The sequence below is a fragment of the Sminthopsis crassicaudata genome, chromosome 2 (assembly GCF_048593235.1).
Source record: "Sminthopsis crassicaudata isolate SCR6 chromosome 2, ASM4859323v1, whole genome shotgun sequence".
NCBI classification, from domain to species: domain Eukaryota; kingdom Metazoa; phylum Chordata; class Mammalia; order Dasyuromorphia; family Dasyuridae; genus Sminthopsis; species Sminthopsis crassicaudata.
The window spans coordinates 556,963,056-556,987,319 of NC_133618.1; the positions used below are offsets into that span (position 1 = coordinate 556,963,056).

Genomic DNA, 24,264 nt, shown 5'->3' on the forward strand with positions numbered 1-24,264 from the left:
ATTATCTTATAGAGTTAATGTCAAATAACTCATGTTCCAAGATTTTTTGAGTATGAAATAAAGGTTTATGAGAGAAATACTGTAAAATATTTATTATATGCTACCATCTCCACAAGTTATTATTCTATATCATTCCTACTTTTCTTAATCTCTTTAGAGAACTACTTACATTTTGCCTTCTGTTTTCTTCCCCTTCTTCAGTCCTTTGAGATCTGGTTTCTGTTTTTTGACTCACCTAAAGCTTCTCTCTTCAAAGTTATCAACAATTTTCTAATAGTCAAATTTAATGTTGCTTTCTAACCTTTATTCTTTTTGATCTTTCTGCTTCATTTGACATCATTGAGCATTTTCTAATCCTTGTAATTTTTCCTCTCGGTTTTGATAACATCCCTAACTTTTGGTACCTCAAGGCTTAGTCCTTGACCCTCTTTTCTCTCCACATTCTCTCTCTCAGAAAACTCATCTACTTCTAACGACATAATTATTATCTCTATGAAGAAGACACAGAGATTGACACATCCAGCCAGATCCAATTTCTCCCTTGAACTTATCATACATAATATTTCAAATTGGATGTCTTGGAGGCATTTCCAATTTAAAACTTCCATTGACTGTTTCTCCAAACCCTTTCCTCTGTCACATTTCTTATTTTAAAGATACCATTATTATTACATGACCTCAGCATTAACTTCAGTTCTTTAGTCTCCCACACCCACATAGCTAAGCAGTTGCCAAACTTGCCATTTCTGTCAGTACAGAATTCCTCTCCCATCTGAATCTTTGTTATCATTCACACAGTCACCAGTTTGGTTCAGGTTATCTTTAACCCTAGCCTAGACTATTGCAGAGACATACCAATTTGTCTTTGTACTTTGAAATTTTCTCCATCCCATGCTACACAACTACTGAAGTGATTTTCCTTAACCATAGACTTGATGAAATCATGCTTTTATTCAATAAATTCCAGTGGCTTCTTATTGCCTTTCAGATAAAATATAGATTTTTTTCTGTTTGGATTGTAAATCCCTTTATACTTTGGTTCCAACTTAACTTTTTAGCATTGTTATATATTACTCACCTTTCTATATTCTAATATCTAGCCAAAGTGATTTTCTCTTATTTTCCTTACCCATGGAGATTCATTTCTTATCAGTATGCCTTTGCAACAGTAGTACCAAATTCCTGACATCCATTACCTCCTCACTTCTACCTTATGGAATCCCCTTTCTTCCTTCAAGATACATCTTAAGCTGTAAGATCACCTACATAATTTGCCCCACTTGCTCCCCTCCTAACTACTATTCATTTAAATTGTCTTATTGTTATTCTGTATATATTTGCCTGTATATCTGTCTAAAATACCCAATATAGATATACAGACATGTGCATATATATATGTATATATACAAATGGATATACAGATATATATTATTTATATATATATCGTTAGTATATGTAGTCACATATTATTTGAATGTGGGGGGAGTCACAAAATTATGACTTATCATTAATACATATTTGAGCTATATAAAAGGACATGAATGTGTCTGTCATTTGCTTGCTGAATGGCTTGGAGAAATGTCTCAGTTTCTTAATCTGAAGAATGAAATTGCTAAGGAAACTTGGTGAATTAGTATATGGTAGAGCAAGTGAAAGTTTAACCACTTAACCTTACTGAAGGATAAGAAATAGCAAAGAATAAAGATCTTAGAAATAAAAGGGGTTCACATACAGAAAATGTATTCTGTATTCTCCAAATTAAAAATGGCTAGAAATAATATCATAAAATTGCTTTATTGATCTCATAAGACAAAGAATAATACAATTTTAACCACCATCTAATTTCTGAGCACTTCCAACTGAGCAATAAAGTTGTTTGCCATAATTTTTCCTGTTTTTAGGTGGCCAGTGGATTCTAATTGTGATTGTACAAAGATGCCCTTGATAAACCTGATTACTTCAGCCTGTACTTGTTAAGGGATAGGTAAAGCAGTTAATTTATTCTTAATCTCATTGAAAATTTCTCATATTACCATACTTAAGGCCAGAAGCTTCTACCTAATTTAGCATAACTCCAAGCTATTAGAAAATCTAGGAGCCATTTGGTAGAGTACAGCCATAACCAGACTTTTCTATAATTAGAGGAATCTGGTAAAATCTCTGAGGAGGTGGACTTTTATTTTATCCTTTTTTATGACCTTTTCCATGTAAGTTGAAGACTACATAAAGGATATCACTAGTAGCTATAGAAGGAAAGAGAAAAAGGATATAAATAAGTCAAATATTTCTATAAGCTTCTTATATGCAAAAGGAGAAAATCTGGGACAAGAAGTACAAGAAAAAACACTCCAGAATTCTGGCTAAAGGATATAGTGGAAGAAATCTAAACACAATAAATGATGGCAGCTATACATACACTCAAGACTTTGTCACTTAAGAAGTTGGAGTAATGACTATTAGGTCAGTGGCTGTAAGACAATCCTATAAACATGGATTATAAGATTTAAACAGGCTTTGCTTCACAACAATTATGTCAGCAGCTAATGGTAATATCTGTTGAGCTATCCTGTCTTTCTGCTTCATCACTTAAAGCAACAGCATCCAGTTTTCCAGTCTGCATCTATCATAAAGACACATTGATTTCCTTTCTGGAGAAACACATATTTCTTCTCTCCTGCTAAAAAGATAAATCTGACAGATTTTAATCAAATGTAGTTGTTCACAACTACAGAATTGCTTACAGTTTTACAGATGAAAAAAAAAACTCTGACCTCAAAAAGAGGATGATTTTAGAATTAATTTATTTGGAATATAAACTTGTAAAAGAAGTATATCTATATTCATGAGAAATTAACAGTGCAGAAAACTCCCTTTGCTAGACTTTGACATATCATAGACATCCTAATATAGGCTATATTTCCCCAAATCTAGATTATGTAAAATTTTAGCACGTTTTATAACTGATGTTATTACACACACACACACACACACACACACACACACACACACACACACACATACACACACACACATTTTTCTTCCTTTCCAAAGAGACTCCACTTAAAGGAGACAGAGTATGGTCTAAAGTCAACCCCATTTGATAATTCAGATATTAGGAATATCATTAGTAAAATCCAGGGCGAGTCTGAATTTCTATCATTCTTAGTGTTTAGAAGCCCCATGTTGGGGTAGACAAAGAGTTGTCTTTGGAGGCAGGCTCAAGTCCTTCCTATGACTTTGTGATCCTAAGTAAGTTGTTTAACCTCTAATTGCTTCAAGAAAGAATATCATTTCAGAAAAGGTACAGATCTGTATTGGTTAAAAAAAATTCTCTTCCAGATTTTTCTGCATTTATGACAATAGTAATCCAAACTTTTTACCCCCCCCAGTATTATCTTAAATCCTTTTAACTGCTGCTTTTACTAATTTTTACAACTTTGTCACTTATAATTAGTTCCAAGATAAAATTTTGTTTGCAAAGAAATTGGTTTAGCTAATGCATAAAGGTAAAGAATAACCAAGTGTAAGTGTAACTAGTCAAATGTCATACTTTTTTTTTTTTTTGGAAAGGTTCACTATTTTAAATTTACATATTTTTGTCATTATAATTATGCTTATAATTATTATGCATTTAGATTATTTTACAAATCTGTAAAGTGATTTATAATTCTTAGTTTTGTTTTGAAATTATGCCAAGGAGGGATGAGATTAATTGTTCTCTCACATCCTTTTTTTGAAAAAACATGTTTAAGTTGAAACACATACCTATTCTATGTTTTTTTTTTTTCCTCCAGAATTCGAGTGAGCAAGTCAGTGAGAGAACAGATTTAAAGTTCACAGTTCTGTACTCTTCTGTTCATAATACATTGATGAGTTCACTGGCTCACACTTTTCTGTGTGATTCTAAATTCTAGATAATTCCAGATCTGTGTGATTCTAGGTCAAATTTTTGAGTATTTCATTCTTATGTCTATTTCCTTCTACAAAGTCCTACTCTAATGCCTTGCTGTTCAGAGTTCATTCCCTTGGAATACAAGCAGATTTTATCATTCTGGAAGGGCTCTGGGTACATATCGATACTACATCTATTTTCCTAATACTAGTCTAGCCATAAATGTAGAGGCTCAACACCAATTAAATAAATTAATTTGCCACTTGGTGATGTATCAAGTTTTTGGCCTTGGTAACCTACATAACCAACTCCCACCCCCCAAAAAATCACCTTCTCTGTTTTGAAGTATCGTTCCATTTCTGCAGAGAGAATGACAAAGCATCAGAATTGAGCATAAAGGGTGCTTAGAACCATGAAGTATTAACGCCACATATTAACTCTATATATTTTATTTGTGACATCCTTATTCAATGATTAACCAACTTACTCCTAGGAAAAGTAACTCTTTAAAATCTAGAATAGATATGCTAGTAGAGAAACTGAATTGTAAAAATCTTGGTATTTTAATTATAAAAATTAAAATGGGAGAAAATATTTGGGAACTTGGCAATAACTAGAAGAATAATTCACAAATTCTCTTTGGAGAGGCAACTGGAGTTGGTTTCATTGTGGGTCTATTAGCAACAAGAACTATTTCATGGAACATCTGATCACCTTATATTGTATTATTCATGATAAGTTTCTACAAAAAGACCAGCATGAAAATAATTGAAGCTTATGTAGCAACATCCATTATAGAGGATGATAAAATTAAGATTTACAAAGAACTTAATAAAACCTAGCAAATTCAATTAATCTATGCCCTTTGATACCATAAGGGACAGCATGGTATAACAGAGAGCTTAACTTTAATCTAGAAGACCTGAGTTCAAATCCCAACTCTGATACCCACACTGCATGTCAATTCTCCAAGAATATAAATTGTAAAGAGGTACTGATGTATTTATATATCTTTAATCTATTGTCTTCCAAGTGTCATCTTTAAATGCCCTTAGTTGAATTACTCACTGAGCTTTCTTTATACTTCTCCTTCTCCCCTTAATTCTCCTTATTTTATGAGGAAATACTGTTCATGAATTTCTACCATCTTTCTCTATAAGATTATTTCAACATGTTTGAAGTCAAGAAATACTTTATTTAATTGCCAAATGAAGAAAAATAGTAACCAATAGAAGCATTTTTCAAATATAAACTAATTTGTATAATCTTAAATAAAACATGGAGAATAGTAAAGTTTTAAAAGACTAGAAGGTAAAGAAATAAAGAACTTTAAAAATCAAAGAGTGGATTTTGTATTTGATCTTAGAAGTAATTGAGAATCATTGGAATTTATTGAATAGGGTAACATAGTCAGTTCTATGCTTCAGGAAGATCACTTTGACATTTGAGTAGAGAATAGACCAGAATGGATAGAGATTTGTGGCAAAGAGACCAATCAATAATCTATTGTAGCAATTGCAAATATGAGGTGGTAAAGGCCTACCTCAGGATGACAATTGAAAGAAGGGAAGGGAGATTTAATATACATGTATACATATAAACACACATATATACAAACTATATCTATATCTATATCTATCTATCTATCTATCTATCTATCTATCTATCTATCATAAAGGAGTCATAGGAGGAACAAGAATGACCAAGTTTTAGTTTAATTGGAGGATAGAATGCATATAACTTTAATTAATTTTTTGGTTAATTTGAATATTTGATATGTTTGTTTTACTATTTCCTTTCTATTTCAATACATCTGTTTTTATTTCTGATTGGCAATAAGGTGATCAACAAGCTTTGTTCTTTACCTGATGGGAATTGACTCTTCTTATCTGTGCAGAATGCATCTTATTTCAATTAATTCATAGAGGCATGAAAAAGAATTCACACTCTGAATGGAAATGGGGAAATGAAGATTTACTTTATACAAACCTATGGCTAATTTGCAATGGGCCTTTCTTAACAAAGTGTTTCTATTTTATTCTTGTGTTTTGGAATATTATTTTAATGCAAAGTATTTGGTATTAGAAGGAAATGTCTTCTTAATAATCCTAAACAGTGATTCATAGGTATTTATGTGTGTAATACTTCTCTGACACAAGTGGTAATTTCTTGCATGAATTCTTCAGTGTTTCAGTGGGAGAAAAGAATGATTTCTGTTTTCAAAAATGAATTTTAAAGTCTCCCTTTGAGTGCTGTAAAGCCATTTTTTAGCTCCTTAAAGTTATAAAATATCATTATTTATATGATAATATGCCTTTATAAATGGATTGTATTATAATGTATCATACAGTTAATTCTGAAAAGAGCTTCAGTTTAAAGGTGAGATAACACGTTTAATTTTAGTTCCAAATGTGTCTTATTTTTGAGAAACATGAGGTAACAAAGGAGTGAAGATGAAGAGTAGGTAAATCAGAAGTTAAATTATAAAAATAATGTGAGAGTCAGGCTGGCGTTTAGATGACAATAAGATAGCAATAAGAATAAATTAACTCTACAAAGTTAAAAATAAGACAATTAAATCCAATTTATTTTTTATTTTTTATAGAGGCTCAGAGTACTTTATGTCTCATCTGATGCTCATTATAACATTTTAGAATAAGTGGTATAATTGTTATAATTTTCACTTTATATGAAGATATATTATCTGCCCAGGATAGAAGATAGGAATAGAATTGTCTAGTTAAGAGATGGCTAAGTTAGGTCTTAAACTTAGACTTCTGAGTCCACACATACTTTATTAGAATACACTATCTCCTTTGGCAGGAATTAGGGGTTAATTATTTCGAGTATAAGCATTCTCTGTAATATTTGTGTGTAACTGTAAGAAAAGAAAGCTAACAAAATTAAAAGTAAAGTGAAAGACTATTCTTACAATAGGAACTTGAAAGTTTTGCAATCAAACTATCACCTTGCCCATGATTTAAATTTGTTCAACAGATAATAAATTAATTCTGTTTCTTTGCCCCTAAAGAGAGTGCTACTGACTTGCTATAATTCAAATACAGTATTTTGAAATACTGATTCCAATAATCACCTAACTTTTTTATTTACAAAAGAGGCAATTCATTGTGTAGGACATTTCAAAATAGCAAATGGTCAACAACTATCTTGACCAAAGGTAGGTGCAGAAGGTATTGCAAAGAATAAAACTAGAGAATATTCAGGAAATATAGAAACAAAAAAGAACATTCATTTGTCCATGTAGCTTTTAAAACTATATACTATTATGCATCTTTTTATAATGGTTCATATAAAATTGCAAAAGCACAATACTGAATAAATTTTTGAATGTATTACAAAGGAAAGAGAATAGATTCCAATTTACAATGAAATTTCCCTTATTGTTTGAGAGTATGTGGAATGATAATGCTACTGTTAACTATGTGAATAAAGAATGTGATCTCATTCTTTCTAACAGCCAAAAATGAAGGAACCTTGTGACTAATCCATTGCTGGATGGAAGATGGCAGGGAGGTTCAAACTAGAAATCCTTTCCTCTTCGCTAAAACTTATCATTACTTGATGGAAATAAAGTATTAAAAAGCCAAAATTTCCTTTTGTGTGCCCAGCACATTTCAAAATGTATTTTTGGAGAGAGAAGGGGGTGGTGGACTTTTAAAAAATGTGTTTAACTCTCATGGAATAAGATATTCTGACCAAATTTCATGACATTATTCTTATTTTCTCTCATTTAACAGATGACTAGAATCAGACAAATTTAGGTCTTAATGCCAGTTCTAGAATCCTTTAATCTAGTGGTATCAAAATCAAATAGAAATTGATTCCTGTGGGTTGTATATTGACTTAGAAAACCACAAATTAACATTATCTTTGCCATATGGTAATTTTGTTGTGTTTAACATACTCCAATTATATTTTATTTTGGTTCAGGCCATAGTCCAGAGATTAAGTTTGACATCTCTGTTCTAGTCCATTCCACTGCCTTTAGATAGGTTCATTTAAATATTTTAAGGTAATTTGAAGGTATCACAATCAAAAAGTTTTTCTCAAATGGAGATTGTTACCGGCCAATTCTATTTCATTCAAACAGAAGAAATCCATTAATTCATCTATTATTTTAAGGGCCTATTTTCTAACCATCCATTTATTTTGGAAGCACTTCTTTGAACATTCTTCAAATTCTCCATATCCTTCTAAAACTGACAATTCAAACTTGTACATTTTTTTTGCTTTATATATCTCAGAATGAATTTTCCTTGTTAACAAAAATGTCATATGTAGCAATTAATATTTCTGATGCTATTATGTGTTCACCATTTCTGTTAGATGCTATAAATGCATTCATACAGTACATTTTTTGTATTTTATAAATGTTTCTTTCCTGTTAACTAGGAAAGGAGAGAGTGATCTCATTATTCCTAATCTAACAAAAAACGAAAGCATTTAGTGCCTGTGCCTACTTAAAATATTTTTTGCTACTTTTCAGACTTTTAAAAAAATTATCAGTTAGAATTTTATCTTAAAATCAAAATGTTGATGCTCTATTCATAGGCAAGCAGAAAGAACCAGTAGGTCTGATCCTCCTGAGTAAGCTACTTGCTGGAATAACATTTAATAAATTACTCTGATGAATAAATGATGGCTTAGAGACCTGTAAGAGTGAATGGTCCTTCAGAAGTCCCTGGTCTCTTGGATTAGTCAATTGGCAGTCTTCTTTATACCACAACTATGTATTTCAGTAGTAAGCATGTTATCAATATATGCTTTTAATCTTTATTTGGCATATTTCAAGCTTTTATCTTTGTTCTCATATCCACATAAACAACCCCAGGCCAGATATCAGACACCCCTAGTGATTTACTCTGAGTTGGGGTTTGTTCAAAGAATATTTGCAGGCAGATGGCAGCTGTTAAGCAGTCTGCATAAGAGGAGAGAGTAGAGGTTAATATCCACTGGCACCTAGACAAATGTCTCTTTTCCCTCACCTCTGATTATTTCCTGCTGCAAGGACTAAGCAGGAGAATTCTTGGTCCATGGGAATATCCTAATTCTTTAGTGCCTATTTGCCTTATATTTAATAAGCTTGCCTTTTGGGATTTGGGCACCTTAAAACCAGAGGGAAGAAGGTATTCATCTACTTCCTTGAAAAAGAACAAAAATTACAAATATATACTTAATTTCCAATAGATGAGGAATCTTTTTTATTTTCATTAGCTTCATGACATATGCACAATTCAAACTAAGCAAATGATGACGATGATAACATTCTTAGAATCATCTAATTAAAATTTTTAGAACTAGAAAGGACCATACAGATCATAGTGCTTTGAGCATAGTGACTTAAAAAATGGTTATTTAATAAATCATCTATTCTAATCCCCTCTTTTTGTAGATGAGGAAACTGAGGCCCAAAGTCACACACTTTTAAAATTACAGTTCTAGGACTAAAAACTTTTAACTGACTCCCAGGTCAGTGTTTTTCCCAATATACCTTTTGCCTTTCTTATACTACATCAGTGGGAATAGTCTATCATGTTGATTTCCCCCCTTTTTATAATGTATGTGAAGAGTAGATTTATTTTTATTGATTGAATTTCAGGGTACTCAAAATAATGTGAAACTTGAATGAAATAGGATGGTTTAAGAAAAGTTCAGTTGTTCTCATTTTTATTCCCAATCTTTTCAGACTGCAATAACCTAAGGAATCTTGTCTAATTTTTTCCAACTTACTTTGCAGATACAATATTTAGTGGTTAAGGCATTGTGGAGCTCTCAGAAGGTGTGGTAATCATTCTTGTTAAACCAGTTCAAAGTTGACTAGAGCTCCAACTCTTAGGCCCTGTACATGAGTATAACTACTATACTAATCAATGGGACTTTTGTGTGGAAAAGCGCAGAAGGAAATTTTTGTGTTAGAGATGACTGCAGGGAAACTCCCTTCATTTTTCTAGAGGTTGAATGAAAAACATTATATATATGAAGCACTGCACACATTGTAGACTCTACATAAGCATTATTTAGCTAAATCAAAAAATTTTGGTGTTTTGAATTTAAAAACAACAAGTATTCTGATAATGATAAGAATTGTCACTGGGAATCAAATCCAGCAATATCCTTAGTGTCCCCCATAAAATCTAACAATATCTTCGAAATTATGTTCCTGAAAACTTTGGGCCCAATTTTTTAAATTACAGTTTCAAAATGAAACTCTATCAAACAGGTATAGAATAAAATTATCTGAAATAACTTCAATAGTTTATTGTCTTATTTCTTTGTTGATGTTGAGTTTTACAAGAAGTCCACATACACATTTTTTGAAATAGCATGAAAAAAGTATTTTATTTAATCCAACTCCATTAACTTGGGAGATATAATGCACTGAAGAAGTCTATTGGAATTGATTGTATTTTACTTTTGCTTTATACTATTTTTTATATTTTTGAATAATAGAGTAAATATAATATGCACCCAAAATGCCATATATAATTTCAGTTTTTTGTCATTATATCCCCATTAACTAATGCAATATTTGGGACATAGTACTTGCTTAGTAAGTATTTTTTGTTTGATTATGTCATCACCATCCATAATTCAACTGATATTTCATATTTAATGTTATCTTTGATTTTACATTCATAAAATTTATTTTAATTTGTTTTCTAACTTTTGAGGGAATTTAATTGCTACTGAGGCAGCAACTCCAGGGTAGAACTATAACTAGTATTCTTTTGTATCCGAGATAAGCAGCATGAAAGTTATCCTTAAATCAATGTAGTAAGACAAATTCATTTATGGGAAGAAGGTAAAAAGCAGAATTTCCAATCCTTTTCAGAAGGACCCATGAAGCCATCCTGCTGCAAATAGAGGAAGAGAAGTTCAGCTATTGTGAACTAGGGGGTGGGAAGTAGCTTATTCTATTTCATTAGCAAGCTAGATGGCACAGTAGATAGAGCACTGAGTTTGGAATCAGGAAAACTCATTGTCATGAGTTAAAATCCAGCCTGAGATACTTAGGAGTTGTGAGAGCCTAGGCAAGTCACTTAACGCTGTTTGCCTCAGTTTCATCAGTAAATGAGTTGGAGAAGGAAATAGAAAAGCATTTCAGTATCTTTTCCAAGAAAACCCCAAAATGGGGTGACAATGAATTGTACACAATTAAACAGACTTCCTCTTAACAAATTATTCTTGATTATTATGCAATAATATATATATGTATATATATGTATATATGTATATCTTTATATCTTCATGGCTAAAAGAATATAAGTGCTGTCAGTCTCTAAATTTTGATGCTTTGTGACAAATCCTCAGTTACATCACCTTAGTTATGAATTATTTGTAATTTCCTTCCTCTTGTTTGGGCTTTGCCAGAGAATATTTTTGTGTGCTACTTAGTCATAGCAAAAGCAATTTGTATTTATCCAAATAAAACTGTTCCGATATTTCAGACTTATTTATTGATATAATGAACCAATAATAGCATGAAGAGTTGCTTTTCTCTCTCTTATGTAACTTTTTTGAAAAACTTTTTTTAATTGAAGTGATGTATCATGAAACCAATTCCCCATTAATGTATTACTTGGATGGCTCTTTGTTAATGTGTTTTAAGGATCTTGAAGATAATGCTGATAGAATAGAAGCTTTTTCTGGTTCTACAAAGATGTAAAGACTTTAAATATGAGCCTAGTGACTAACTGTATGTCTATTTTGGAGGATCAAGTAGTTAACATCAAAGAAGATCATCATTAGGTTGGTTGCAGGGTAATGGAAATTTCAGCCTCAGTGACTCTTACTGATTAGCTAACAAGTCATATGCTGTGATTTGTATCTTTGGAAAGAGTATTTACACCAATAAAATCAAAGCTTTTTAGAGTATAGTGATAAGTCACTGATGAAACCAACTGAAATTGGTACTGGATCTCCATATTGAATGTACTGAACGATTGGATAAGACATGATTTTTCTGGAAGGTAACAAAAGGAAAGATCTCATATTTAAATTAGGTATGCCCTGAACAACACTATACATGAATGGCATCTTGACTATGCAATAAAGCTATAGTTATGGTTATGATCCTCATAAACAGACCATCGCACAAGATTGAAAATTGTGTTGAGAATAATGATTTGATTTTTCTTCCCCTTCTTATGTCACTGATATTTACCTGAAGAATACTCTGAAGCATTCTCTAACAAATTTATTTCTGGCCATTGACAATATTCTCAAAATAGATCTTCCAAATGATTTAGTAAATTTGGTATTCCTGATATTTATTTGGATATAAGTTTAATAATAGAACCTAATATAGTCAAATGTTTTATATGTGTGTAGATTTTTCTTTTAAAATTAATTTCTATTGCCATCCTCTATTTTTAAATCAAAATCCTTTATTTTTATATAACCATTTGTTATGAATAGATCCTCTATTTTCTATCAGAAAGAATAACAAGAATAGAAAGAATAAAACAAAAGTAGTAAAACTAACCAATTTAACAACAAAGACTGAAAGTATATATAATGTTCCATACCCAGAATAGCACATTTCTGCAAATAAGGGAGAAAAAAATTTTCTCTTCTTTAAAGCCAAGAGAAGAGGTAATGAGGATAAGAGGTAATGAAGTGCCTACTGTATGCCACGCAGTGAACTAATTATCTCCTTTAAGCCTTACAGCAACCCTGTGAGGTACATGCTGTTACTATTCCGATTTTATGATTAAGGAAATTGGGTCATGCAGAGATTAAGTGACTTGCTTAGGGTCACAAAACCAAAGTGTCTGAGATTAGATTTGAACCCAGGTCTTTCTCGCTTCAAGCCTGTCACCCATCCTCCAACAACTTGATATTATCATGTTTCTTAGAATTAAAAAAAATCCCAAAGGCTTATATATAGTTTCACATGTAATATACTTGAATAACCATTGAAGCTAGGAATAGGAAAATATGCATCTTTACAACTCTATTTGTCCAGGATTAACTAGTACCTCAGATAATTTACTGCCTATATGACCTTGGGAAAGTCACTTATGGTCTATTTTCAGTTTTTTTCATCCACAAAATAGGGGTAATAACAGTATTTACTTCCTAGGGTTCTTGTAAAGATAAAATGAGGTAATACCTATGAAGTCCTTAGTACAGTGTCTGGTACATAGTAGGTACTATGTAAATGTTAGTTGTTTATTATTATAATTATTATTATTATTATCAAATTAAGATCTCAATATATTTATATAAAAGGGATACAGTATATTTTGGGGGAAGTTTAATTTAGATAGAATTTCTCTTCTTTTACTTGATTATTGAGTAGATGACATTAGATGCTATCTGATATTACAATGCATAGAAATGGTCAAGGAATTTTTATGATTTCTGTATCTTACCATCACTTCTGTATTTCCTTATTAATGGTATTTAGTTTTGAGTCCTTTGAATGATCACAAAACACCTGCCACATTCTGGACTTAGAATCAGTTAATAGTTAATTAACACACATTAAGGTGAGCCATAACTTTGAGGCTTTATAATAAGTTTCAAATACATTTTAATTCACTAGAGAACCTGATTATTTCTAGGACTTAAATTGTTTTTTTATTATAAAATAGGTACTATTGGAAGCTGCATTAAAGCAGGACATGCTATTATTTGAAAATATACTGAAAACATACCTTACTTATAGTATATCTTTAAATTGTTTTTCCCCCCTAAGAAATGGTAACCCAGGTCAAACATAGCATTCAATATGATTATAGCCAATAATAACGTAAAGGACTGATTTTCTGTATACCATACCAAAGAAAAATTCAAAACAAAAAAAAATTAATGATCTGTTTATGTTTAGGAAGTACTTACTATGACTAGGATAACTGAATATCTTCCTACCCATCTCAGACACAACTCTTATTTAATTTCTTTCATTGTTTTGAAAAATGCCTTGAGGGCAAAGTAAAAATTTGGTTCAAAGTTTATAAAGCAAAAAGACCTGGAAGTATTTGGGCACATCATATCTTTTCCCTGTAATTTGACATTTGGAGACTTTGCTAATATTACCCTGTGGCATTAGACTATGGAATTTCACTAAGATCACACAGTCATACAAACTCTACAATATATATATTTTTTAAAAATCATAAGGATAGACTCACACTAATAACTTGTTGAGGTGGTTCTGATATTGAAGAACTATAGGAATGTTTTACAGTCAGTGACTTCTGCATGATATTTGCATAGAGAGAACTTTAAAAAAGGTTACATTTCTTTTTTACTTTCATATTTACTTTGTGTTAAGGTTATATGATCTTGTTGGCAGCAGAGCTTATGCTATTTTAGTAAACTCCAAATCCATGTTCAAATGTAGTAAGATGGAAATTTTGAACTACAGCAGCAATAAATGCATTTTCATCTTCTCTTACCATTAAAGCTTCAGCTTGCCTTGGATGGAGTGAGCTTGTTTTCTACCACAACTCTCAAGAAAGAGAGGGAAGTTCTGTTTCCTAATTCCAGAAATTTTTACCTTTTTGGATTAAATGCATTTCTGACTGTGCTGTAAGTATCATTTAAGTAGAGGTGAGGCGATGTCAAATGGGCCTGGTTCTTGATAAAAACCTTTAGTCAATAACACAGGTTCTTTACTTTGTGTTAAAGATATATGACTTCTGTCAGTCAAGGCTATGATCTGGTAGATTTATGAAATACTAGTCTTGGCCAATGGAGTGTGAATTATACAGGCAGATATATATATATATAATCTGAGACATCTCCCAGATTCATCCTTAGAATGTCTAATACTGTAAGCTTATGTGGAACTTTTATATAAAGGAAGAATTGTTTTCTCTCCATTTTCTCTCTTTTTCCCACTTAGTATTCTTTTTATTTTATATTGAACTTGGGGAAAAATGGTGGAAGAAAAGAAAAACCAACCAATTAATTAGTAGTTGTATTTTGGATGTATACTCAGCAGAAAGTTTTTTATGTGGTAAGATAGAGAAGAACACAAACAAGTCCATGTAAATGACTTTTTGTTTTTTCCCCATCATAAACTTTGGGGCAGCTTGACATAGGAGATAGATTACTGTGCTTGAAATCAAAAAGACCTGCATTCAAATATCATCTCAGACAATTACTATGTGATTCTGAGAATATTATTCTGTGTCTTAATTTCCTTATCTGGAGAATGGGTTACTCATATGTGCAGCAACTACATTATAAGGTTATTGTGAGGATCAAATGATACGAAGAATTGAAAACATTTTATGAATATTAAAATGATATATAGATTTCACTTATAATTATAAGAGAAAGTATGTTTTTGTGGGCAGAACAGGGGTACAGAGTCAGAAAGACATAGATCTGGCACCACCTCAAACACAAACTAATTGTGGAGGCCTTCGCCTCATTCAGTCACAGTTTGCTCATTTATAAAATGAAGAAATAATATTAATCATTTCTTAGGATAATTGTGAGGATTGAATGAGATAGTAAATGTGAAATAATTTACAAATCTTAAAGAAGTATTTAGACATAATCTTTAAGTGTTTTTGAAATAACTAACAAATTGATATTGTCATAGCTTGACCTAGCAAGTCAAACTGTTGCTAACATATAGTCAATTTTGAATTGGTGGGGGGTGGGAAGGAATGGCTGACACACATATAACTTTACAGGGTCTAGAGAAGTAGACTTTGCATCAAAGAAAGTAACACAAGATTTCTCCATTAGAACTGGCATCTTGTCTTCAGAGCAAACAAATGAACAATGACAAATGTTGCAAGCAAGGGTTTGCATGTTTCACAATAGGACTCTCTTGAAGAGATTTCCCCTATCACCTAAGTGCTAGTCCTATGTACATAGACCTGTTCAGAGAGAATTTTCATAACTTTCAGTCCAATGGGTTCAGTTCAATACTATTTAATTCCACAGACTTTTATTGAGCGCTTGTTCTGTGTAAGTCATTATGCTAAGTATTAAGGGGAAGACATTGATTCCATTTAGCTGACATTCTAATAAAAAGGAAAAATAGTATGAGACAGGTGTGCATATAATCATAACAGTATAGAATGAGAAAGCAGGAAAAACACAAAGTAAGAAAAAAAAACAACACTAAATAATTGAAATATGCAGAGATCTCAAACTGTTAGTTACTTCACCAGTGTTGCTAATTATGCAGGCTAACTGATCAATTCAATAAAAAAATTACTTTGAAATATTCTGCCTCTATAAATATGAATAGTGTACCATTGGTCAGATAATGGACCTTACCTAGTGAGCTGATTCATCCTTCCAAAGAATGGTTTCTTAAAATGTTTTTTCTATCACGGATTATGCCAGCAGTCTCATGAAGCCTATTCAGAATAAGATTTTAAAAAGCATAAAACAAAATACAAAGGATTTAAAAGAACCAATTATATTGAACCACAGGTTTAAAGTTCACAAACTCCAGATTAAGAACTCTTACTCCTCCTCTATGTTCTTTGCAATCCTGTGATACTGGTCTTCTTGCTATTCCTTTCACAGGACACTCCATTTTCCCACTTCAAGCATTTTCACTGATTGTCTCCATGCTTGAAATCCTCTTTCGGTGTCATCTCCACTATAACTTCCCTAGCTTCAAGTCTCAGCCACAATCCCACCTTCTATGAGAATCTGTTTCCAGGCCTCCTTAATGTTAATATTTTCTTTCTAAGACTACTCAACCTACCTCAACCCTACTCCTAAATTTATCTTTATAGATCTTTTTGTATATAGTTATATATTTTCTCCCTCACTAGATTTCCTTTAGAATAGGGATTATTTTTTGCTTTTTAATTTTTTTTTTATCCTCAGGGCTTAGCACAATGCTGGGTATATAGCAGACATTTAATAAATCTTAGTTGTTTGGCTTTCTATTTCCCTGCCCAAAGACATAATAATAACATTATATATTAGATTATCAAGTATCCATTCTACATTTCTAGTACAGTGCTCAATGAAATAATTTAATTTTACATATGAGATGGTGTTGATATCTTCCCAGTGACAAAGGAATGATGAACTTTTTCAATGGCTAGGATGAAATCTTTCTGTCTAATAATCTAACAATAATTTGCAATATAGTTCTTTAGGGCTTTCAAAGGGTTTCACCCATATTTTATCACTTTGCCTTTATAAGTTTCCTCTGAGATAGAAGCTATTATCATCATTATCATCTCTATTTTACACATGAAGAATCAGAAGGAAAAAGTTAAGTGATTTGCCCAGAATCATTTAGTAATTTTTTCTGAAGCAAACTATAGAAGAATCCTTTAAATAACTAAGTTTTAAAATTTTTATATTATATTATATACTTGACTGTCAATGGAAGCTTATGCAATTAATAGCAAATAAGAGAATATTTGCAAAGGAAAGGAAACAAGAAGTCCTGATGTAGTAATAATCTTCCTCTCTGCATTATATTCATTAGAAATTTAAAAAAATAATTTGTAAAACTAACCCAGAGTTGTCAAGCCCTGAATGACCACGTTTTCTACTTTATTCATAAAACTGCTCCACATTCAAAGGTCTCTAAGCTTTTTCAACACAACTTCGGATCATTTTCAATTGCCGGTTTGCTCTCTGCCAGTTCCTACAAAGCCTTTATTTTATAAGCAGAACTACCTTTAGTATTTGTAAATATCTCCTAGACTAACTTTTCTCTCTTTTCATTTACAGTTTTGATAATGATAATGATCAATTTTGTGCTTTGAATAGTCCAAATTTACGCCCCTGGGGGAAAAAAGATAGGAACCTTCTTTTCCTTGTCTAGTAACCTGTTTTACTAATCTTACAAGCATAGGAGAAGGGCCTCTTCTCAGACTGGTAAGATGAGACTATTCTTAGGTTTATGAATGATTGCAGCTGGTTTTGAGAACTAATAATACGTTTTATTATATTTTTTCCATGGGTTTTTCAAACGGTGACCTTAACCTAAAATATCAATAAGTGGAAATTAAATCCTTCAGAAGTTTACTTAGACAGCATCAAACTTTTGATGAAATGAATAAAAGAGGGAAAAATAATGCATAATACAGAAGAATCAGGAATGATATGTTGATTCAAAAAGGAAGTATATTTTTATTACTAAATTTGGAAAGGAGTTACCTTAATTTCTTTCTACCTAACCTATTTTTATTTAAATAAGAGAACCTTGGACATGAGTCATTTATGCAAGTCACAAGTATCTTAAACTTTGTGTATCCCGTATAAGCCCCAGTAACTACAGAATTTCTTTACTGACTATTTGTTACCCACAAAACAGCAACAATTTATACCAAACGAGCAAGGGAAAAAGCAAATGGAAAGATACAGTGGATGATAAAAAGGTAACACTTTACTGTAACAGATGCTTCATTTTATGATGGAAGTGGGGAAGTTGAATACTGCAGGTGCTGGGCTGACATTAGCTCTGTGGAGAATCATTAGAGCCTCCTCAGAGATCTAGGTTTACTCTGTGTTTAATCAGCCACAGTCAGAAGAAATGGCTTCATTTCAGCTTGATGAGAGCCAGATTACAAAAGGAAGATAGATGGCCAATAAGGTTCATCACTATAAACATATTGTCTTAATTTGAAGGAACAGCCTGGCATCTTGTGCTAAGAAAGAAGTAAAAAGCAATCTGACTACATCAACAACCAGTTATTTTAAGTCTCGGTGTATTCTGTAATGAAAAGTGCTCATGTGTTCTTTTAATTAATATTTTATGAAAAGTATGAACCACACAGCATTAGCCAAGACATTTAGGAAATTCTACTGTTTCAGGTTCAGAGCAATGGTATTGTCCAACTTAAAATCTTGAATTTTTCCTACCAGCGGCTTTTTAGAAGAAGGCTGATCTAAATGTTCAAAAAATAATTTATGAAGAGCTCTTGTACTGGTTGATTTTGATTATTTTGTAAAGTAGTTGACATATCTATCTCTGTCTTCCTATATTCTTTGGTTGACTCTATTTTCTCCTTACCCTCTTAATGTGGGGAGCTTCTCACATTCAGTTGCTGCCTTTCCCAGTTCTCTTGACATTAAATTCTCAGTTCTTGAATTCATTTGGGACATTAAGTACACATTCACTTTAGGCCCAACTAACTTTTCTGCTTTTTCCAAAACATCAGAAAAAAAATTTCAACTTTAGAAAGAGCAATAAGATACATTTGATCCCAGTATCTTTGCCAGACATTTCTTACTTGAACTAAGAGCAGATAATGACTAGTTTGGGTGGTTACACACAAGTGGATGTTTCCATACAATTTGCTATGTCACATCCATGTTTTCATTCAATCCCTTGAAACCCTGTACAAAGAGCTCTGACTTTCTTCCCAATAACTATTTTCCAGATGCACTGAAACAACATCAAGTGACCCACTTCCCCCCAAGAGGTTTATAAAGAAGCATTTATAGAGAGACTTACTGAGTGAGACAGAGATTCTTGCCTGGCAGCTTAGTCCTAGATAATCTCACATGAACACAGTATTGAATCTTACTTTTCCTAAGGCATATTGAGTACGATTTTTAGAAAACGATATGCTAAAACACTCCTGAAGTGGAGAGGAGATTTAAGCAGCTTAACAATTGGTAGAAATATTATCATCCTCCATCAGGGTAATAGTATCCAGTCTTTCCCCACCCACAGGCACTCATGCAGGCAGACTCGATTTAGGCTTAAAAAGGTACAAACAACTTTCTGGAAGTGTGTGGTCCTAAGAGCATTTAAACATTTCCAAATCAGGTGAAATGATTTGTTTTTTGCATATAATCTAAACATTAGCCACCTGGTTGGAGGACTGAATGTAATAAAAACTAAAACAGACCCTCACTAACAATAATAGTGAATGTGACATTAAAAATTCCAAGCCTTCCCTAAAAACATTTGTGTAGAAGCAATCCTGTTGTTTCAAAGAAAAGGGAAGGGGAGGAGAAAAAGTCACCATTTCTAGACACTGGTAAACTGATACAAACTACCACTAATGTCCATCCTGAGATCTGGGATATGAACACAGTTCCTTTGCCTATGTAATAAAGGCAGGGTATTTCTAGAGAGAAAACAATGTATGGTCTTGTATTCATTCATATTAAAAGAGCCATCAATTAGTTCCTACCAATGATGGGCATCAGAGATCATGTTGAAATCTGGCAAGACAGTTGCATAATGCTTCTAGAACACATCTGCTATGTGTGGAAGGAATTTAATAGAATAGATTTTTTTTTCTTTAGCAAGCCACATGCCAAAGTCTTGATGTGAAAAGTACTTAATGTTCTATGGTATGTCAATCACTTGATGGTTGCCAGTGCAAAATGAACATTCTTCATGGGATGGCTTCCATTATTACTGGCACCAAAACCTAGTGAAATAATCCTGTTTAGGTACTTCACACATGAAAGAGAAAGTGAACACATGTGTGAAGTTCTTCCTTTGGCATATCTTGGACAATTTAGCAGGGATGCACTCTTTAGCAGTCCATTACACATGGAACCATGTTACATTGCTAACAACACTGGCTAGTGGATTGAATCTTCTTCACCCAGTTGAGAAAAACAAATTTCTTCATTTCTGGGAAGACTCAGAAGTAATACTAATGAAAAACTATTTATTTGTGGTCCAAATTTTGGAATTAGTTATATCTAAAATTTTTGAAGCTGATTTAAATGAATGAAAATAAAATATACTACTCATAAGAGCATGAGACTTGGGAATCTGATGATGAATGTAGATTTTTATACTGATTGTGGGGGGGTAATATTCCAAAATCCATATGCTATGTGGTACTCTTAAACCCGGAAAATGATCTGCTTATTGTTAAAAGTATGAGTTTCATTACCCTTATCTTAACATCCATAACCACCAATGTTGTTATTGGTCATAAAATTAGCCACTTCCGCTGACTTCAAATCCACTGACAGTCTTGGGGAAGTTTGAGTTTAGTGGATTGGACAAGGGGAAATGGGCCATTTCCTTTGCCTCCCATACAGTTAATCTCCCATTCTAAAAATTGCTACATCATCTCTTTCAAAGAAGTCTTTATTTCTAATTATAAGAATACTGCCAACAAAGATGTTTTAAGTTTTGTTTTTAGAATGTTCTATCAAAAGATAAAGTAAGAAATGTTTTTCTGGGTTAGAAGAGGCTTAATTTTTCTCTACATGTTATTCAGTTTCACCAGCTAACATAATCTATTTCTGATCCATATGGTTGACAAGAAGATTGTGTGTGTGCACACAAACAAAGCTATCAGGTAGGTAATAAGGTACTGAATGTTAAGTAGAACTTAGCCAAGGTCAACTTGACATACCAGGCTCCTTACCCTTTGTTCAACATTCTGGGCACTTATCTCCACCCTGCCCTTCCCCCACCTGCCACCCATTAAGAAACTAAATTGTTGACACTTCTAGGTTTTGCTTAAGTTTGCTCCTGATAACTGAGTTATTGAACAAGTAATCTATTGCCCAGCCTCTTCTAATGATTTGGGTCACCCTGAAAGTTGTACTTAAGTTCTAGCATTTCATTTCCCAGCTCATTCACCCAGAGTCCTCAGAAATGTTTCTCTTCTACCCATGAAATTGCTTGGACTGCCTAAATGATTATGCTACCTACAGAAATGAGTCATTGGCTTTATCAATACCAAAAAGCCTGTCCAAACAATAAATTTATTTCAACAAATGTTTTATTTGGTATAATCTTAACTATGAACATGTAATTTCAGTGGTAAATGTTTCCAAAATGAGACATTTGCATACATATGCGGGAAAAAACAAGGTGGGTGCAAGGATGTCAACAATATTCCAGAATCTATTTTTTTAAAATAGATGTGCCCACATTTCCCCTGCTTTAAAGGAAAAAGAAGACTAATATAATAATAGGTATATATGTGCATAGCCTCTCCTCATCCAGCACTAATATGTAGAAGATCACACAGATTGTGAAATGATATGGGCAGGAGGAGAGTGGAAGATTTAACTTTTTTGATTTCAAAAGCCATTGTGAGAAAAATTAGAGTACTTTCCCAATCCCAATCTTGAGAAACAGAGCTTTTTCTTTTAAATCTCCTCTCTAGGAAACAGTTATGATCACTTAAAATTGCAATGGCTATGTGGATGGGTATCTGCGAACATCCTCTTGAGAGTCAGAAAGATACCTGTGAGGAGATTGAGTCACAAGTTTCTAGGAAATCTAGATTGGTACATTGTACTTCCATGCTCTTCCCCCAGGCCATAAACTCAACAAAAACACAATATTCCTGCAAGCAAAATTTGATAAGAATGTGAGGGTCTCCACACTTGGAAACACATGTATTAACATGTCTACTAACCTTCCAAACATATTAAAAAGAGGGAGATTTTAGCTGTAAGTCATCACTTTGACTACAGCTGCCACTTTAGTTTTTAACATCTCTATTTCTTTTTCTGGTCCTGTTAAGTGTTACCTTATTTCTTTGCTAGGAACAGGGGAAACAGAACCAGTAATTTATGGCTCCTATTAATATGGTAGGCTGGATGTGTTGACAATACGTCAATAATTATATCTGGCAGGACCCTAACAGCAGGGTAAGGGTCTCTATAGAATGACTTATTTTAACACAAGACAGATATTCCTGACCTGAGTTTTATGACAGATGTCAAATATATCGAAGTGTGGTGTGAAGAAGATCGTCTTATTGGCAAAGTAATGAAAGACCACTGGAAAGATTAATGTTAACTCTGATTCCTGTTGTTTCTTGTTTCTTTCTGCAGGTGTTAGAGTAAATATAAGGTTCTCTGCTTTGGGCTGATGGTGATTTGGAAGTGAAGACATAGGTAAATACTCCCAGTTACTATAAAAGTCACATTTCCCTGTGGGTTTGAAAAATAACCACCAAAAGCAGAGGCTGGTAAAGTGGGAACAGGGAAGACTAGGATGCTTCTTTACCTATATCAAGATTTTTCCATGAGTGTCACAGGTTTGATAATAGAATAGTGGTACTTTTTTTCCCCAAAGTGATTACTTAATTTCTTTAAAATAAAGGGTTCTAATAAAGGATTCACTGTTGTACAAATATCTCCTTCAAAACTAAAGCCTTTCTTCCTTTCACTTGATCAATGAAAAGACTCATAGGAATTCATTCATTCTATGGTTTATGATAGACATAAACTGTTTAAAAAATAAGCAGAACCCAAGATTATGTACATTTCCAGAGAACAAGATTAAAATACAGTTCAGGACAATGGCATTTGCTAAAGGAAATCTATATGACTAAGGAAGAGCAATGATTCCTTTTTATGAGAGCTTTTATGAAAAAAGATTAGGATAAGAAAAAGAGGGAGAATAATTTTTCCAGAATTATTTTAAGGGAGAGTTAGCAACAGTAGGGAACAGGTTTTGATTTTTTTCTTTTAAAATTTCTTTCCCTTTGATTACTTTTGCAGAAAGTTTGAAAACCTTTAAAAAATGCTTCAATAGTGGAAAAGATGTCTAGTTTGCCTTTATTTTCTCTCTCTCTTTTTGTTTATCTGTGTCAAATTCCCTTTGGGAATAAGGGTATGAAGGAAAGGACTCACCTTTGTCATTCAGAGCCTGTTTACTTCTATTAGGCCAGCAAATCTTCTTTCTGTCCTAGCTCTACAGCACTTTTGTACTCATAGAGAGGACCTGCCCTCAGAAAACGGAAATGGGATGTGAAATGTTTTCCTAGGTTCAGTGCTCTTAAACAGCAGCTTAGGTGGTTAAATGCTGCTTCTGTGAGAGAGTAAGTGCAGGTGTCCCTAAAAGGAAAAAAGCGGGGATCTGTTTTTATACAAAAGGGCGTGTTTGAAATATGAACCAAAAAAAGAATTGCTTTTTTTAACAGGCCCTGGCTTTTTCTAAGATCTTGAGGATTAGTTATTCCTTTAGGGAGCAGACTGGTTATTGTGTATAAGTTATCTTTTAAAGAAGTTCTGAATAACAGAGGTCAAAAAAATAGGAAATTTGACTTTGGAAAATTTGCAATCTTGTGTTAGTCTGAGGTAAGAGTAAATAATTATGCTAATAAGCAAGCATTTTACAGATTTATAGAGTTTTTGTATTCTCTTGGAATACCCTCCTGCTTTATTTTTCTCTGATTTTTGTTCAATAATACATGTTCTTTATAAGGAAAATGTATATTGATTGAAAATAAAAGAAGGAAAAAAAAACACATTTCAGAGATTCAGTTTTTTTAAAGTGAAATTCATGATATCATAATAGATGTATGTTTTCTAACTTTAGAGGAAAAATAACCTTATTCTATCATTTACTGAAGAATTAATTGATTATAATAATAAATATACACACATATATGTATATCTCTCTCTATAGAATATACATTTATGTTTTATGTTACATATACTATATATTTATG

The 24,264-nt window shown here is 32.5% G+C and overlaps 1 long non-coding RNA gene across 1 annotated transcript in view; it reads left to right on the forward strand.

Moving 5' to 3' along the window:
- LOC141558207 (uncharacterized) overlaps window positions 1-24,062 on the forward strand; it is a 111,165-nt gene extending 87,103 nt beyond the window's left edge. Inside the window, exon 10 of the long non-coding RNA XR_012486992.1 lies at window positions 22,640-24,062. This is a non-coding gene — a long non-coding RNA (uncharacterized LOC141558207). The remainder of the gene's footprint in view (window positions 1-22,639) is intronic.
- Window positions 24,063-24,264: the final 202 nt, after the last annotated feature.